Raw genomic sequence first — 19605 nt, 5'->3', positions numbered from 1 at the left:
TTCTCTTGTATTTGACTTTGAGTAATTTCTTTTAAAAATGAGAACTTGTCTCCACCTGATAACAAGGTAGACAGTACACTTAGCACCCAGCATGCTGATGGTTACTGAAATGTCAAAGGTTACTCATTAAGCATGGGGCAGGAATGACTAACACTTCAAGGGCCCCATTTGTGTTGGCTTGATGATTTATGGCACAGCAGTAGTAAGCAATGATAAAACACAATATAATTGTATGTCTGTAAAAAGTTCTGAACATAGAAAACCTAAGACAGGTCTTTAAATCACAAGTAACACAGACACCTACGATCCAGCAGTCATATTCTGAGACTTATGAAATAAAAATAACTTTTAATTTAATTTTTGATTATTTTTATTAATTTGAGCATACTGTCTACATTCAGTGTAAACACATATACATACAAGATGACTTACAGCATCTCTCAATTTCCATACCTCTGCCATTTCTAGATACAGTCACAAGTCTGAAAGCACAAAAGGTTATGTGGCAAATACCTAGGAGAAGTCCAAAGCTGCTCCATTCAATACCCAATCACACAAACTCAAGAAATCCAACATGTAGGTTCCATATTCAGCAGAGGAGAACACATAAGTCTTCACCATCTCAGTTCTCCAAAATAAATCCATCCTCACTCCCAGCTGATGAATCTGTTACATTAAATTTTGACTCTTCATCAGTTCAAGAGAAAAGGGAAACATGCTGAGTTCAGTATAGAAGCTTCAACATCAAGCTACAGAAGAGACAAAGCTTCAGTGCTGGCAGGAAGTGAACTGCTTCTGAAAGCTTGAAAAGAAAAGAGCTTCCTTTTCTTTCAGACTAACTGGAACTTTAACAGAGAAGCTTTGAAAATACCAGTTACTTACTGACAGATAATCAGAATCCAGCTAGACTGGCAACAAGAGCCCTCAACTCGCGTGCCCAATCTGTGGAAAGGGCAGGCAGAGTCAAACATCCTTGGCTCAAGAAAATAAGAGAAAAAAGCACCAAAACTTACTCCATGCAAGTAAATAAAGATTACTCAGCAACATGAATATGAGAAATGCCTCATCTCCTTGCACACCAGAATGCTCTTCACAAAGTCATCTGTCTTTTTTCCCCCTTAGGGACTTTCTATGGAGATTAATTTTTATGCCTCGTTTCATTATTATTCAGGAAACTGCTTTAGATTTTGTGTTCAAATATAACAGCAACAGTTAAGTTAGAAACTGCAGTTTTAGGATGCATTTTCCCCACCATTTTAGGACTCATTTCAACTTCTAAAACACCTTGAAATTACTCTCAATGTAGAAGTTACAAGTAAAGGAGTTTTCATCCTCTGGAAGGTATTTTTTTCCTGACATTCAATTAACCCTGTATCACTGATATTAATATTTCAATTTCCACCTAAAGTTGTATTTCTGGTGCTTTTTCGTTGCTCAAACAGGTTTTTAAATTTATTAAAGACACATTAAGGTAAAACCAATGGCATTTAATATAGTGAATTAAATGAACAGGTAACACCTACAAGCTATTTTAAAAAATAAAGAACCATCTAAATTACTTCTCCTGTCAAGTATAAATACTAGTGGCATTACCGTGTTGCATAATGCAAACTACAGCTATAATTTATACACAAAGATTGCCATGTTATAGTGTTGTCATCTCATTGCAGGTGTTCCACACTGTTGTCTCCTATCACAAAAGTTTCCTACCTTCTTGGTGTTTCTCGTGAGCAGCTCCTCAGAGCACTGACTCTTTCTCCTTCACAAAGCAGCCACTGACGCCAGTTCCCTTCTCACCCAGCCACCCCACTCTTTTATAGCATCTTCTTCTCATTGCTTACACCTGTGGCCTGTTAAAGTCAGGCCTGTTCCTAATCTTTGATAATTAACCCAGCTGCAACTCCTTAGGGGTGAGATTACTTTCTACACTATCTTTATTTTCTTATATTCTATCCCCCCACACTATAGTGCATCAAATTTCAAGATGTATGAAGGCTTTCAAGCAAATAAACAGAAAACACCTAAGCATCAACAAATAAAAAATGAGTTTTTCTGAAGTTAGATGGTAATGGCAGACTTCAGCTTCATCCATGTGAACTGATTTTTAAGCCTACCAGTAAAGACTTTTTTTAAGGAATTAATATTTATGTGGTTTCAGCCATAGGCAAAGATGGATGAGGACTGAAATCTGCTCATTTAAGCAGTCTCATTATGAAATGCAACAGAAGAGTCTCAAGAACAGGCTTATCAAAGTGCCAAGATAAGAATATAACTAATATCTCCTTTTTACTTAATCAGCATCAAAATCTTACTTTCCATCCAACAGAAGTACCATTTAACATAATTTCCCTCTTATTTCACTCATAGAGATCAACTGACACATAGCACATTTCTGTCTCTTTCTTAAGTTATTTGTTTGATTCAGAAAGCAGAACAATAGCAAGATACATGTTGGATAGTCACTTTGGAGGAGGCATCTACCACTGGCAGTTCTATCATAGTGTAAAACCTACAGCTACAGCTGTACTACAGAACAATTCTGTGCATCTGTGATAGCTCAGCCAAATATTACTGTGCTGTGTCCTTGGTCAAGAAACCACAAAAAGTAAGTTAGTAAAATGGCAAACTGAGGGAGGGACAAGTCTACCTCTAACTGATTTCAATAAACTTTGAATACGCCACTTATCAGTACTTCAGCAAAATGCTCCATCTTTTAAAAGAAGTCCCTGCCTGGTAAATAATGATGATGCTCTTGGTGAGCATCAGTGAGAAAGTGGGAAGATGCAAAAGCCCTCAGTGATGCAGTGCTGGTCCGGCAGAACAATGGAAAGGTTGAAATGCTGGTAGCTGGTTGATCTGTCTGTCACCACAGATGACAGGTTTGCATGCTACCTAGACTAACGTTAGATACAGAGCTTTTTGTTCTCTAGTGGAATTTCGACTTTGTCATCCCCGTTACAAACCAGCATCATACAGAAATGCAGCACTGCTGATGAACAGAAGCTTGGATAACCACCTGTAACTTTTCTGTATCAACAGAGTGTAAGACTAAATCAACCTCTACAGGGGAGCAACAGCATCACTTTAACATGTGTCCACCTAAGATTCCACACAACCTTACATTATAAAAATCAGCAAATTTTTCTAAACATGGTATTTTTTTCTGAACCAAAACCTTCACAAGTCTTAGCTTCAATGTGGTTTCCCCAAACACAGCAAGCATTTTAATTTGTGAGACAAGAATGATTTTTCTTTATTCACTGGAAAGGACTGTAGTCAAATACTGATATCAACAACAATGACTTAAACAGGATAAGGGATAATGGCTTCCAGCTGAAGGTGAGCCAATTTAGATTAAGGAAGAAGTTTTTATAGTAGAGGTGGTGAGACACTGGCACAGGCTGCCCAGAGAGGTGGTACAGGCCCCATCCTTGGAAGCATTCAAGGTCAGGCTGGAAAGAGCTCTGAGAAACCTGATCTACTTGAAGATATTCCTGCTGATTGCAGAGGAGCTGGAATGGATGACCTTTAAACATCCATTCCAACCCAAACTATTCTGAGTCTGTGAAATTCTCCTTACTGTTTTAATACTGTGATATTTATTGGTAACTTCTGCATAGGTTTTAGAAACGTAAGTTGTCACCAACTTGTGTATGCACAAAAATCTAGGGAAATCTAAAGTTTGTACTCTGGGATTATAACCAAACTTTAAAGGTGAGAAAAAAAAAACTGACCAAAAGAAACCCAACACTGTATTTCCTTTTCTTAACTCATATAAAGGCTGCATAAGTATTGCAGTACTTCATGCACCCACCACTCTAAAACACTAAAGAAGCTAAACAGATTAGTGACTGCAATACATAAAACTGCTTCCACCAACAATTACCAAAGTACAGTTTGACTCAATCCTATTTTCACAACTTTGAAGGCAGAAAATTTTGGACCTCAAATCGGTAGACTCAAAACTGGGCTTTTAGAGAAAGAGCAAAACTGTATTAAGTCTGTTTGGTCTCACAAAAGTTATCATTAACTCATTTGTGCTGAACTGTCAAATATAATCAATGGGCACATCGAAATGAACAAGAAACTGACAAGAAAACAGAAACTCGTGAATTTCAGACATAGTTCCATCACCATAGTTTATATCTGGACTCTAAAACATTTCAAAATCTAGTCCCACACAGTCATTGTGAGACACTGGCAGTCATTGTGACAGAAGCAAAGACAGGACACAGCATTCTCTCAGTCTGTACAATGGGAACAAAAAATATTCCTGACCAAATGGAGAGGACTGTTCTCCCATATTCAAAGCCCTGAGATTATGATATATTAAGCAGCATTATTCTTCTTACATTTTTCAGATTAAGATCATTAAAAAATTAAATGCATACCGTTTAGACCTCATGAATCACATTGAAATAATGTCCTGTCTGCTCCAATTAACATCAACACCAATTCTCTAAATTTCCTATCTCATTGGAAAGAAAGAAGTATACATCTACCTATTCCAAAGCCATTACTGCAGAGCAGAACATTGCACACCTCCATATGTGACTACAGGCACACGTGTGAGCAACCAGGTAATTTCTTCAGTTTTCAAAACTACCATTTTAACTATGATGCCACATCAAATGAGTAATAGACTTCCTTTGCCACAGTTTTCCTCAGATGACACTGCTTTTATAGAACTCTGAATACACTTCAATGGCTTTTTTACACATAAGCCATCAATACAATATGTTCATTTACTTCCACATCTGACTACTTGAAGTGCTGAGAGTAGTAATTTGCATTCCCACATTCTTAAAAGCTGCTTTTAATAAGAATTTTCTCGTTTGCTATTTATACACATCATTTAAATACTTAAAATTTGGCAACTGAAAGGAACTGTTCTCTTTAAAATAAAGGATTTTTATTTCTGTATTTGAAATATAATTGTCTTGGGATCTTATTTGGTTTTGATTGAGGTTTTTTAAAGATCAGATATTCAGAGAAAAATTCTACTGGATATGTGTTATTCAGAAAACTTTGAACCATTCTTTGAAACAAAACTGTGATTAAAAAAACAAACAAAAAAAGGCACACAAAAAATAACAATTAAAAAACACACAAGACTGAGAGGTTCCTAAAATCCCCAGCAGTTTAGAGATTTGAGTTCTTAAAACAAACCAGCAAGCCAAAATCCCCAAGACACACAGTTATATTCAAACTACAGTATCAACTTCTGATGAATTTATGTTATCAATATGATATCTATGGGGATAGCAGGCTATTAAGAAGATTGCATTTTGCCTGTGAAAAAGTGTTTTGAGATTAATCCACAGCATTAAGGGTCATGTATAAAATAAGCTCTGAAAAGAAACTATGGACAAGGAAGAAGGAAAGCTATTGGGGCTGTATCTCACCTTCTGATGTATAGCTCTTCCCCTAATACAGTTTATCTTGCTCTCTGTGATTCACAAAGTGCTCACATGCTTCCAATATCAAACTGCTTTACGTTAATCTTCACAATTAACAGGTAAAATCCAGGCACTAGGAGTGGTGGGGGTTACTGCAAAACCATTTGGAGACACAGAAGATGTCTGAGATGCTTGCCCCACCACACGGACAGTTGGTATTTATTTCCATAGTCAGTGTGTCTGACTCGTTAATTACCAGGGAAGCATCAGCACAATCAAGATGGGTATCTACAATCTTTGAATATTGGGAAAACAATCAATAAAAGACTATCACTGAGATAGTTAGTTACTACACAGCCTAAAGAGGTAGCATATATTTAATCCAAATAAAGGGGAAGGTGGGCAGCTCTCGGCATTGATTTCAGTCTAAGAACACGTAAAGCCCAGATCTGCTAAGGTAAACGTGTTGCCACTCAGCACGGTAAGAGCATACAGTTAATACTACAGAGGCAGGTTCCTCACTATGTACCACAATCATATCCACAGCTGCTCTGAGCATACACCAAGCTTAAACCGTCAGTCACGAGCTGCAGCCGTAAGGTGTTTTAGAGAAAAAACAGCTGGAAGCAGCAGAGCAGCGTACCGCCTGTATGTACACACGCCTTGACTAAAGGAGATTACCAGATCCCACAACCGGTGGCAGGAGAATACACCAAGCACACGTTTAGCAGATTACGCCTGCGGAGCGATGAGACATCAGGCTGCTCCATCCTCCAGCTGGGAGCAGCGCGGTCCCGCTGCCCCGGCGGAGCCACCTCACCCTGCGCGCACCGAGATGCGGCTTTTCATGCGAGCGGCCCCGCAACGCCAGCGCGGAGCCGGAGCCCGGCCCCCGGCAGCGCCCCGCCTTTCGCCGCACCCCGCGGAGAGCCGCGCACCGCACCGCGCCCCGCTCCGCCTCGGGCACGGGGAGCCGCTGCCGCCCGGGGCGATGGCACCGCGGTCAGAGCGCCGCTCCGCGCCCACACACCGCGCCCGGCAACCGCGGGAGAAGGAGCCCCGCTGTAGGTGTGCGGGGCGCCGGGCTCAGCCCCGAGCGCGGCATCGCTGCCGGGCGCCGCTCCCGCAGCCGCGCGGTGCCCGCACGCACCGCCCCGGAGCCCGGCAGCCGCCCGCCGGCACCGCCGCCCGCGCAGCGCACACGGAGCCGCACGTACACACCCAATGCCATCCAAAAAACCCCTCCGGGATCGCCCGGCGGCTCCCGCTCCGGCGGGGTAAGGCATCCCCGGCGGCGCCCGGCGCCCCCCTTGCCGCCCCAGCTCGGACGCCGCTGCCCCCCGCGAAACGCGAAGTTCGGGCGCCCGCGGCGCCGCTCCCGCCTCCCCGGCAAACTTACCGAGCGCGGCCACCGGCTGAACTTTCAGCAGCGCCCCGGCTCAGCCCCGCCGACGGCTTCGCCCATCGCCTCTAGGTGCGGTGCCCGCGCCCCGCTCCCCGGCGGCTGCGGCGCGGGCCAATATAAATCCACATCGCCGCTGCCGGCGGCTCCCCCGCAGCCCGCCCTGGCCCCTCCGCCCCGCCGGGGGGACGCGCCGGCTCCTGCTGCTGCCGCGGCTCGCCCCGCAGCTGCCCGCACCAGGCGCTGGGAGCCGAGGCGTGAAGGGACGCGGGGCCGGCGCGGCGCAGCCCCGCCGCTGCTGCTGCCGCCGCTGCTCTCCGGCGGGTGTAGTGTCAGCGGCGCCGCTCGCTCTCAGGGTGGGATTTTTCTTTTTTTTCTCTCTTTTTTTTTCCCCTTTTCGGCTCCTCCGCTGTTAATGAGCATGCCCGGGAGAGCTGCGCAGGCGCCTTGCCCGCCGCCGCGCCTCGAGCCGCCTCGCGCCGACCTCGGCGGGCGAGGGCTGAGGGGGCGCGAGCGGCGCCGGGGCTGCCCCGGGGCGGGCGGGAGGGAGGGAATGAGGGGGCGCGGGCCGGGGGAGGGACCGGGCGGCGGCGGCTGAGGCGGCCCCGCCCGTGGCCGTGCAGGATTCGGGCAGAGTTCGGCAAGTCTGCGGGCAGGTGAGGCGGCTGCGCTCCCCTCGGGGAGGGATGCTGCCCCGGCTCGCCGCTCGTCCCGGGGAAAGGGAGGAAAGAACGCCGCACGGGCGGGCCTCTGCCTTGGGATGTAGCGCAAACACCTAAATAATTTACTTTGCTCGGGAAATCGGACTGATAGTGGAATCAAGGCGTGGGAGAGGGACGCTGATTTATACAAGGTGCTTCAGCAGCCTTCCTTTCGCGATCTGAGTTTATTAAAGTGGGGATCTCCGGTGGCCACCTCAATTAAGAGTCCCTGGTCTTAGCGGAGGGGAACTTCAGCTGGTGATGATCTCTATAATTTCATCATTTCTACACGGTTTATACTCAAGAAGGCATACAAGGTGCAAAAATTATTACCACCTGCTCTTTTCATAACAGCTAATTCTGCAGCAGCACTTATTCGTAAAAATTTTGTTGTGCTGAAGAAATGCAAGGAACTGGAAAAGGTGTGCCTGTGAGGCTGGACCTGGCTCATCAGTCTGCCTCCATCCTGGTCTGCGTTCACATGGATACTGCATACACATATCTATCAATTCCTAAAAATCACTGAGGTTATTTACATCATTTGTCTTGTGCATTTAGTCCCAGGAAAACATTGTGAAAAAAGCGTGCAATTCACTATTGCTGTTACGTCTTTGTAAGTTTCTATAAGTCTTTCGTAAGTTTCTGCATGGACCACCCAAAGTGGAGTCCTTTTGTTTACTCTGTGCTGTGCCCCAGAACGTACATCATTCGGACAGTTAATTTATGGTGTTTACATATGTATTTGGATAAAATAACATTTTCAAGGTACCTATGTAATATCTTGGAATGCATAAATAAAAAAATAATAAATTAGGTAACATAATCTGATATTCAATACATTACTTTCACAGGAAGCCCAGAAAAGCCAGAAGTAACCAAATCTATTTCTCATGAACCTTGAAGTTGTTGAACAGTCTTCATCATTAACTATTTCTAGAAGTTAATTATTTTAAGCCAAAACAGTCCTCTCAAATTTCTGTGATTTAGTCCTGGTAGGTGTAGTAAAGATCAGCAGTATAGATCAGTCTGAGTTCTTCTGAGCCTAAAGTAAAATGTAAATTTCCTTCCCAGTGGGCATGTTTGTTTTGGTTTCTTCTCTCTCTGGACAGACTTTAACATTTGTCATTCTTTAACTCAAAAATTAGACATCATGGATTGAACATGGATATAACTCAAAACCAAAGAAAGAAAAAGGTCTTGAATGAAGTCACCATGTTAGTCACAGAAACATACAGCAAGACAGCTGACCCATCTGGATTCCAGGTTTTAAGTACTAAGTCAAGTAAATATTGGTCTGCTGTGGGCAGACAAGGAACACAAATTATAATAATTCTTCTTCTTGCAATCCTATAGAATTGCCTGTTGTAGTCATTAACATATAGTAGTCATAAAAAGATGGCAGCCTCATCAAGGGAAAGCATAAAAAGATAATCATTGGAGGTGGATGTTCAGTTCTACCTCTGTCTCTTCGCCTCTGCTGAGGAAAATGAAATAACATGGCTCAACTCAGCAGTGGAAAATTGTTGCCAGGTACCAAGTGGAGTGTCTGATGTATATGTATATATATACAATTATATATATATATATATATATATATGTATACATATATATATATATGTATATACATACAATTATCACATATATATGTGATAACTTCATATACCCATGGATGTTCCCTAATGAGTTAGGGAAACTCAAAAGATCTGCTTAGAGAACCATGCAGATACTATGTATTATTCCATGAAAAAGATGCAGAAGAAAGTCTGGAATTGTGGGTGTGTTACATGCAAGTTCCAACAGAAATAGGAGCAGATCCCGTGGGGCAATAAGAGTGGGACAATAAGAGTTAAGAGGAAATGCTCCAGTGGAAGGAACAGATACAGATAGAGAGCTTTCCAAGGATCAGGATGAATATTTTTATACCTGGAAACAAGAGTCCTTAAGTGCATCAAACCTAAATGCATTTAGAAAAAAGAATTCTGACCCTCAGATTTCACAGCCAAGCCTGCTAATCTAGTTTAAAAGAAAGCAGCAAGTAAAATATTGCTAGAAATGCTGGTGCCAAATGGAGTTTTCTTACACAGGTAAGTTTATGTAGCGTCACAGCTCTGCAGTGGAGATTTTCTCTGTAAGTAGCAGGGGATGGTATCTCGAGTGCACAGGTGCAGCACTCATCACTGCAGCACTGATGCTGAGGACTGGCTTGACACCTTTTGGCTCACTCAAGTTCAGATGAGCCTCCTGAGTGAGTCATTGTCTCTACCTGCTGAGATATGCTGAAGCACTGGTTTTAAATTTTCCTCCTGGGGGAATAAAGATCATTGACTGCATTGCAACAATCTGAGTTGAGACCTGAGACAAAGCTGCTGGTCTCACAGCTGAAGAGGAACTTTTCAACCCACCTGGGGTAGGATTATCACCATTCACCAAAGTTCTGTCAGCCTGTGCTTCTGAGAATGATGCTGAAAGTTCCTCTTTGTGCATCTGTTGTTTCAGATAAATTCCTCAAAAATTTCTCTGAAATTCTGGGGAATTTTTCTGGTTTATACTAGACTGCTTTCCTGACGACTTTGAGACATAAGACACTTCCCTAAATAGTTGAAGTGGTTGTTTGATTTGCCATTTGTGGAAATTACTTCTTCTTACAGTTAGCAGGCTTCAAAACACCGAAGCAAGAGGTCAGCCAGATCACAATGCTAATACACAAAATACAAGGCTCAACTCCATAGAATCATGGAATAGTTTTTGTTGGAAGGGACCTTTAAAGACCATTTCATTCCAACCCTCTGCCACGTACAGAGTCACCTTTCACTAAACCAGGTTTTTGAGAGCTCCATCCAGTCTGACCTTGAACACTCCAGGGATGGGGCATTCACAGCCCCCTGGGCAAGCTGTGCCAGTGCCTCACCACCCTCACAGCAAAGAAGGTCCTCTTAATACCTCATCTAAACCTGTCTTTAGGCAGCTTGAAGCCATTCCCCCTGTCCTGTCACTCCATGTCCTTTTAAAAGTTTCTATTACAGCTCTCTTGTTGCCCTGTAAGGTACTGGAAAGACTTAGTTTCTTTCTGTCTTTTCAACAGAAAAAAAAAACTATTTCAGAAAGGTGATGGAATATTTACAGTGAGTCCCTTAATACTGCTAGTAAACTACTCAAATATAAAGGGCATTGAGATCCCAGCTGTCTGACAGAAAGTGACAGAAGGGACTGAGTAGCACTAATAGCAGTGCCCTGCCCCTTTTGGAAGAGGGAGAAAAATTACAAGGACATTAGAGACATTGTCAACCTCTAAAAGGACACTGTTGAGGGAGAGCCTGTGGTGTACATCAACATGGGGTCCCAACCATACCACACAAGGTTGCATTTTTTCTAAAAACTCAGGTTTATACTTGATAAAACTAATGAGACTGATCCTTCATGCAGAGTTTGCACAGTGGGTTTGGAAAATGTCAATTTTTTAAAATGATACCTTACATCAGTCTGATAGAAGTGCATGAGGCGTGGATGTAATATATGATCAAAACAGAAGTCTAACTGTCCCCAATGCAAATTCTCTGTAATGATGCACTAACTGAAGGGTAAAAGAGAATCAGGATCAATTTTTTAACACTTATCAGCATACCATGCCGTTATATGTTTTTCTAGTTATGTGTGTACTGAAAATTGATACATTGCACTAAAGTGAGGTACAGACACACAGTCTTGCACTTAGTCTGGGAACATTCAAATTTTTAAAGATGAGAAATGTGAAAGTGAGCTGTGAAACACCAATCAGAAGTTTTTAATTTCTGGACCAAAAGAAGGGGCCAGAAAGTAGGGACAGTTGCTATTCTGTTTCATTCTCAGATGGAAGACCTTACTTTTGTGAACCTCGGCTAAATACACTGAGATGTAGAAAACTGACTATGAAATTGCTCTCCCATATTATTACCAGTTCTTGAAAAGGTTTTGTCCCAGAATTTCTGCAAGATACTGTACTTCATATTGTAGAACTAAAAGAGAAGTAACTGTAATTTCTGGTGGGATATTTCTTTCCAGAAACTGTACTCCCAGAACCAAGTGGATAGAGAGAAGTGGATTTTTTTTTTTGAAAAAGAAATAAAAACTGATGCATTTTCATAGTCAAGTTGGTGGAAAAAATGTACCAGAAATAGATTTGTTTACAGAACAGCTTCTACTGTGCAAAAGACTGAAGGAAGCAGCACTGCCTTTTAGGATGTTTACAGGCTATGAAAGAGGAATCCAAACATGACACTGACTCTCTCTCAAGGCTCTCCATCACTACATGACACCAGTCTCCTTTGTTCCCTTTTTAAATTTTCAAAGAAAAGAATAGGTTTTACAGTGTCATGTCTCACATTCAGAAAGAACTCCTGTAAATAACTGCAAACATTCTCACAAAATTCACCTCTAAGCTATCTTGTTGCAAGATGCCTACTGAAAAAATCTGGCAATAGTTGGGCTGCTCATGTGCTGCGGCTGCTAACGCATTCACCAAAAATGCAAGCGAGTTTCCTGATAAATTCTCATGTACTTGGATATATCGATTATTCTAAACTTACAGTAGCAAAAATTATGCATCTTTCTCCCAAATATGGCTCCTTGGTTAGCTTGCTGTGGGGGGCAGAGGCAGCGCGGCGGTGTGGGTGCCCGGGGAGGCGCGTTCCGGGCTGATTTTCCCATCCCACGAACACAAGGTGGTGCTGATGCTCCTGGCACCGGGGCTGGTTCGCCACTTCCCAGGAAGCCTGGCTTGGGTGGTGGCCGCCGGTGTGTACCTGCAGCACCAGCTACATAATTTACCTTCAGTTAATTACAAGAAATATTATCTATCAAGATAAAACATTTTGTTTAAAGTTAAACTCTTGGTTTTTCTTTTTTTTATAAACTGGGAGGGGAAAAAAAAATCAATTTCCAGCTGACGTAGAGAACTTTTTTCTTCATTATTTTGAACTCCAGAACCCTCCAAACAGACCAGTTGGATCTCCCAGCTTCCCTCCAAGACCCAAATAAAAATTAATTCTAGGTCATGAATAAAAAGGCAAAAAAGATGTAAGAGCATCCATACATTTTCAGATCTTAAGAAAAAATTGAGAAAACCCATAAATTCACGTGAAGCAACATGCAAAATGCATAAATAATATACTGCCAGGTAATTGAAAGGAGCAGGAGTTATGAAAAGATTAGTTTAAATGCTTTGCTGCCTTTAGAGGAAACTTCTTTGGTACTGCAGAAAGCTGTACCTAAACGAGAAGATTTGAGAAACCTTTTACTAAGAAGGATGACTATTAAAAAACATTGTTGAAAAATATTCAATTGAAATGTGTACTCTGGAATATGAATGCACGCTAAAAGAGGTTTGAGTCTATCCACTTGCCCATTAGGGTGGAACTAAGGTAAAGCACTTCTGAAGAGAGATTAAGCTTCCATAAAACAGGGATCGTTTCTTTCCCAAATGAAATAATAAACTTCTCATTGCATTGAAAGCTGACACTGGAGAAGATAAGGAACATAAAAAACAAAGGCATGTTTAATAGAGTATTTTGGATACATTGTTTAATCAGTCTCATGGTTACCTTCCAGTTTATTATATAAATAGGAAATCCTAATCAGGATCTGTTTTCAGATATATTTTATAAAGACATAAAGTCCCTTCTTCCATATTTCTCTTTTAGGTTCATCTGATAAATACATATTATCATGTTAGGGAGAACTCACTGTTCAGTGCAATATTTTTTGAGGCAAGTGAACATACTTTAGGACGGATAATCTACCCAGCCTTTTCCTGTTCCCTTATATTACATAATAATCCCCTGTGTTCCTGCTGCTTTTCTTCTTTCTTGTATTTCTGCTGATCTCTGTTGCTTATGTATTTACTTTTCCCTTAGGAGAGCATACAAAAACAAGACCTAAATATCTTAATCTCTTCAGCTTAATTAGACATGAAAGTAACTCTGGCCTCATTAAGAAATGTCCTGAAGCAACAGGTAGAATGGAATAACATGAGTTTGAAATCTGATCCTGAGTTCAGCTTGTCAGACAGTCCTAGTTATTAAAGAAGCCTGGGAAATAGCTACTGTAGAGAAAAACTAAATGCTTAGTATAAGTCTCAGTGGAAGAGATGACTAATTAGAGATAATTATACACAGATTTCTTGCATTAAAAGTGCTTTAAAACATAAACATTCAAATTTTACTTAGACTCCCAAGTGCTTCCTAGGAGGCAAGCTTGCAAAAAATGTCTTTTAAATTATGTCAAATGCTTTTAAACCAAATGGTTTTTAAGAGGCATCTCACTGACAATTGTGATGCCTTGAATTTTCTTGTTCATCTTCACTTCTGTAAGAAATTTCAATAAAATGTATGGCCTAGGCTAGTATCCTAATTGTCGTATAGCAAAGGTAATTGAGAGTTGTGCTGGACTAATTTGCTACTGTTCTCTAGCAACTTCAAATATTGTACCCAAAATTCACTTGATACGAAGACATTGAATTGTCTTCAGAACTGAGGCTGAAACTGTCAGAAAATCAATAAGTAACATAAAAAAGGATGTTGTGCTAAAAAATACATTATCTATGAGATAAAACCAACCAAAGAAAATCAGAACAGAAATTCAACCCAAATGAAACAAACCAAATGACCCAAAGCTTAGGATACAATCCATTAGCAAATTTCTGGAATACTTATTGAAAATGACGAAGGTTGGTGTAGAAATTTTCAGATATCTTCATCCCTTAGCATCACTTACACTAGAGCAAATAGAGAATTTCAAATTTTTACAAGGGAATTCAATTTTTTTTCAGCTTTGTATTTGTTAGCAAAATCTCTCAAATTACTCCCACAAAAGCTGCATGTTGAAACTGATGGATATGGGGGTTTTTTTAGGTAGTAAATCAAGACATATTTCACACAAACTCTTCTGAGGCTTGCATCATTATCATGCAGGTGTTCAGGAAAATCTATATATACTTCTTTATTCAAGATTCATTGAGAAGGTTTTTAATCTTTTAAAACATTGTCAATTCATATGGTTCCTTTTGGAAAAACAGGAATACACAGCAATCAACCATTTCATCCATCCACATTGATACCTGTCAGATTGCTTATCTTCTATTGATGTCAGAAGAACATATAATGCCTTTATTAACAGCCTGAACAGTGGGCAAGAGTGCAAATTTGTGAATAACACCAGGAGGAGAGGGGTGGCTCCTGCACAGCCCAGGGCTCACAGGACCCTCAGGAAGTTCAGTCAGGGCCAGACCAAGCCCTGCAGGTGAGTGCAGAGGAGCCACGAGCCTGTACAGCGCAGAGGTGAGGCAGGACAGCAGGAGCACCTGGGAATCCTGAGGAACAAACTGAACAAGAATCAGCACAATATCCCTGAAAGACAGCAGGCCAGGCTGCGTGCAGCAGGTGGGGAAGCCGTGCTGTGCCTCTCCGCAGGACGTCTGAGTCCACACCTGACAGATGGGTTAGAGCTCCCCTCGTACAAGGCAGACAGCAACTTTCTGGAGTGAGTTCAGCAGGATGGGACAGGAAAAAAGGCAACAGGCACACATGAGAAATTACAGCTAGATATTATGAGAAATGTTTTCACCATGGAAATACTAGAACATATTGCCTGGAGGGGTCTTATCTTTGGGAATATTCAGACTTGAAAGGTCCAGGCTCCCAGTGGGAGTAAGATCAAAAATTTCTTGAGATCCCTTCCAGCTTATTTTTTAGTTCTGTGATTGATCACTTTTATCATTACACCAAAAGAAAACAGGATAAAAATACTTTCATATAAAGCATTCACAATCACTCTTTATAAAAAACTATTCCTTTTAATTTATTCAACCCAATTGTCCCAATGAGATAATACTCCTGAATAGCCACAAAAAACACAAACATTTTTCCAGCACCTCAAGTGAGGTTTATGTCATCATTGTCCTTCCAGCCCTTAATGTCTTCTAGTTATGGTCATTGCTATCAGCATATATTGAAAGAGATTATTGATTCTGAGTGGGTAAAGAGTTAGATTATGCAGCTGGTCATAACAACTAGTGAGTGTTTAATCACTGTGAAAAGTTTTAAAAGGAGCCATTCTTCAAGTATAAAAATCTCAGGTTTTATAACTAGAATAGGTGCTTCACTACCAACCATGTCAATAGTTTGAAGTAATTCTCACTATTTATCTTTTTTCACTTGCTTACCATCAGAACATACTGTCAGTGGTGATGGGGATAGAGAGTCAAGGAAAGCAGAGTGTGGACACCCATGATCATACAAAATACACTGCAATGAAAATAAGCACTGCAGGTGGCTATAAAAATGTCAGGAAAAGGCAATGAATTTGCAAGATTTGTCTTGCCAGTAAAAAGTGAAATAAGTAGAATATTGTGGTCACATTTGTTCTATAACTGGATTTTTTTTAAGCAGAAAAGAATCTTTTTAGAAGCAGTTTTAAGTCAAAATGGAATTGGACAGGAATTATTTATCAGACAGACAGTAATAATCTGTAACTGGAGGGTGTCTGAGTCTTACAGTGCTATAGCAAGCACACAGACAATTATAGAAATATTCTGATAATTATTAATGGAATTTGAGCATGCCAGTTGCAGAAGGCTGGATCCCTCATTCTGTAGCACATTTTTAACTAAAAGTTCATGGATGAAAATGTTAGTATTCAAGGCTGCTTGCTCTCCTTTGCTAATTTACATTTATATTCTTAATGTCTAGATTGAGCCTAGGGAAATTTAAAACTCTATTTCATTAATACTAACTTTAACAGAAATCCCAATATGCAGAGAAGTTCCTAGATTGCAGGGCTAGTTAGATGAGAATGCAGAAGCTAAATGTAATTGCTGGGTGGTTATGATAGTTAAATATGTACTGTCAGTTTTGACTTTTGAAATCCCTATAGACATCAACCTACTGTTCTAAAGATATGAAGTAACAAAACAATTAATTAAAATATCTTTAAAACAAGCATTTTGAGTTTACAGATATGTTTGAAACTGCTCCAGCACAACAACATTGTGTTTGGTTTTTCAGAAGTTCCTGTGAAGAGTTAGATAATTTGATCTCTCCTTTTTTGACCTTCTGAATGGATGGGAAATTACAAATACATGTGCAGCCATTTTAAGAGTCCAGCCTGGGTTGTGTTCTGGCAGGCTTTTGTGAAGTGCAGCAGTTTTCCAATGCTAATGCAGCATTAATGGGCACCCATTTACTGGCTTTCATCAGCTCTGAGCAGAAGGTTCTGATGCCACTTCTTTAAAAATAACCCATTTAGAGATCTGGGTGGAGAAATCTTGATGACCTGCAGAGATCTTTGCATAGATGTATATATTTGTGTATATATGTGTGTGTATACACAAATATATAGATATATATGCACACACGCTCCTGCTTGGGCAGCTGTGGGCTCAGGGGGAATAAGACTTGATAATTTTGTTACACAGTAATTGATGCCTTAGGTCTGCCTTAGGTCTGCCTGCAATTTCTGCTAGCTACATTACTCCACACCTGAAGTTCTGAGCTGCCTCAACCCTTTGCAAGCTCTGTAACCCATATTCATTAAAAAAAAAAAAAAGGCAAAAAATAAGAAAAAAAGGGCATATTTTCTTTAAGGGACTACAAAATTCTGTTCATATTCATCTTGCACAGGTAAAACTGCATCAGTATGAGACAGTAGAGAATCAGATGGAGAATAAATAAATTAAAAGTGATGATGAAATATGCATGGGGCATTTATGAAAAACCATATTTTCTGCAAGGTAATCTCTTATGGAATTTATAGTACAGTATATCACCAAAGAGAGAAACTGGAGAAAAGGTTAATAGCTGGACTAATTAGAAATCCAGATACATATAATTCAGCCTCCTAAACAGCATCACACCCTTGCACTTTAAATAAGAAGCTATATGGGAAATACGCTTTTGGAGCCTATTGGTCTTTTCTGTAATATTTATTACTAAACTAGCATTCAGTTCATTATTTATAAGTTTCTGACACCCATCCCATTTGTTTGATATCTAATTTTTATCAGTACTACTTTGTAGACAAGCAAGTACTTCAGGAAAGCAGAATGCACTGTAAATCTGCAATAGCCTTTGGGAAAATGTATTGAGTATGTAAACCTGACTGAATAACACATGGGGATATAGGACAGTAAGTTACAGTTTTGCTATACTTGAAGTAAATTTTAATGTTTCTGTTATTCATCCTAAGTGCAAAATCTTTAATTTGAACTTTCACTGTGCAGCAATGGATCAGAAACACAATCATTCTCATGGGAATGAGAACAAAAGCACAAGAGAGTTCCTTCATGCTTCTTTCACCTAAGGCTTCTCTAAGTTGTTTGTGTATTGGATGGGAAGAGGAGAATCAGTTTCAAACAATCTAACATAATATTTGGTATAAAAACCAATGACTGGATGAAAAGTCTGTTTATAAATGAGTGAATTATGTACAGTTCAGTTGTTTGCAAACTGATCAGCCCACATATATGTTTAGATTTATATATATATACACACAGACATAATAGGGAGCCTTAACTTGATATGGAAATATTATTACATATCCTGTGGTCTGCTGGTGGGATGTAGTTTGAGCTTTGAATTTTAGAATTTGGAAAAATAGGGCCTTAAGCCTAATAGTATTTAAAAGAAACTAGTATCTGGCTGTGGAAATGCATAGGAAAGGTTTCTGGTGTGAAAATAAATGAGATATGTCAATCTTAGTAGAAAAATGTAGAAATACTATGAGTCATGAGTAGAAATAATAATGAAATATAGGCAGAGTTGAAAGATAAATGGAAAAGTGCAGTAATACTTCTTAAAGCTGTGCTTTGCCATGCAACATAGCTAAATAGTATCTATCTCACCAAATTTTTACAGCTGAAGATAATATTTTGCAGATTTAAATGCATTATTTATTTTCCCCCTTTCAAAGATCTTGCATTACTATAAATGCCACAATTCTCTGTTGTTTGATAATTTTACATATTTGTCACAAAAAGGTAACTTTTTTTTTCAAAGAGCTCATCAGAGGTAATTATTCTTTTGCTGGATAACCTATCAAATGCAGAAAAAGCTTCTGTTCCATAAAAGTCTCAGTGGTCATGGAGAGCAAAGAATTACAGACATTTATTTTTTCTCAAAACAATAAAGTGACAACTAGCCAAGCCTCTCAGTAACTGCAACTCAATGTGATGGCTTTCAGACTTTTGGATTCACTGCTGACATTCTTCCTATTCCCTCATCCTTGCTGGAGATAAAAAGCAGGAGGAGCAGAACTGATGGAATGCAAACTGCAAGGGTCAAAGGAGTTACTGCAGCCAGAGGTGCTGGAATCAATCTTGGCTGAGGGGAAATAGGAAGAAGTCTGAGCTACCTTGCAGCTCCTGCTTCCTCACTGGCTGATGATGTGGGAGTAATGCAAAAAATAACTAAAGACTCTTATGGCACTGTTTCAGTGTCACTGACTTAGGAATCAAGCACTAAGTTAGATCTACACAAATTATTAGGTCCTGCTCCCAGTTTGGCAGCTGGACCATATTCCAGACCTTGTTTTTTTCTTCTGTTTGAACAGCACTGACACAAAGAACATTAGTCTCTATTAATGAAAAGTATGTCATGGGAATGTGAAAAATCCCCATAGTTATTGTGTGGAAGAACAGAAGAGAAAAATGTAATAACTTTACATAACTTTTGATATTTAGCTGCATGAAGACAGGTACATAATGCTTACTGCACAAATTCTTTTGCACCAATATACTATTCTTTTTAAAAGAAATTGTTAGTAATCTATATTCAAGAAATTTAAATTTTTACTTTCAGATGTGACCCAAAAAACCCCTTTGAAAGCCCACCAAACAAAACCAAACTTTTGCTCCAGTTGATAATCTCACACAGGCCTCCTATAAACACAGGCATTAAATCTTTATCTCATTACCTCTTTCCTTGTTAGAGGCTAAATGATACTTCCTTCCATGGTAAGAGGAATGAAGAGTTTGCATTTTCTGAGCTGCTGAAGCTTGTTATTGAAATTAAGCTTTATGACACTGCTGTTTTCCATACTTGGACCCAGTCTATTGGATTTGTTTGGCTGCATCCAG

At 40.3% G+C, this 19605-nt stretch overlaps 1 protein-coding gene across 7 annotated transcripts in view; it reads right to left on the bottom strand.

The window, feature by feature from the left end:
- TENM1 (teneurin transmembrane protein 1) overlaps positions 1-19605 on the bottom strand; it is a 770124-nt gene that overhangs the window by 297931 nt on the left and 452588 nt on the right. For 4 of the 7 annotated variants that reach the window (XM_074551697.1, XM_074551701.1, XM_074551700.1 and 1 more), the window contains exon 1: positions 6799-6938. The exons of the other annotated variants lie outside the window; for them this stretch is intronic. The gene's annotated coding sequence lies outside the window, so the exon portion shown is untranslated. Of the gene's footprint in view, positions 1-6798; positions 6939-19605 lie in introns of those variants that run through there. 7 annotated transcript variants of the gene reach the window in all.

The sequence above is a fragment of the Zonotrichia albicollis genome, chromosome 14 (genome assembly GCF_047830755.1).
Source record: "Zonotrichia albicollis isolate bZonAlb1 chromosome 14, bZonAlb1.hap1, whole genome shotgun sequence".
NCBI classification, from domain to species: domain Eukaryota; kingdom Metazoa; phylum Chordata; class Aves; order Passeriformes; family Passerellidae; genus Zonotrichia; species Zonotrichia albicollis.
This window is presented reverse-complemented; position numbering and strand designations above follow the sequence as displayed.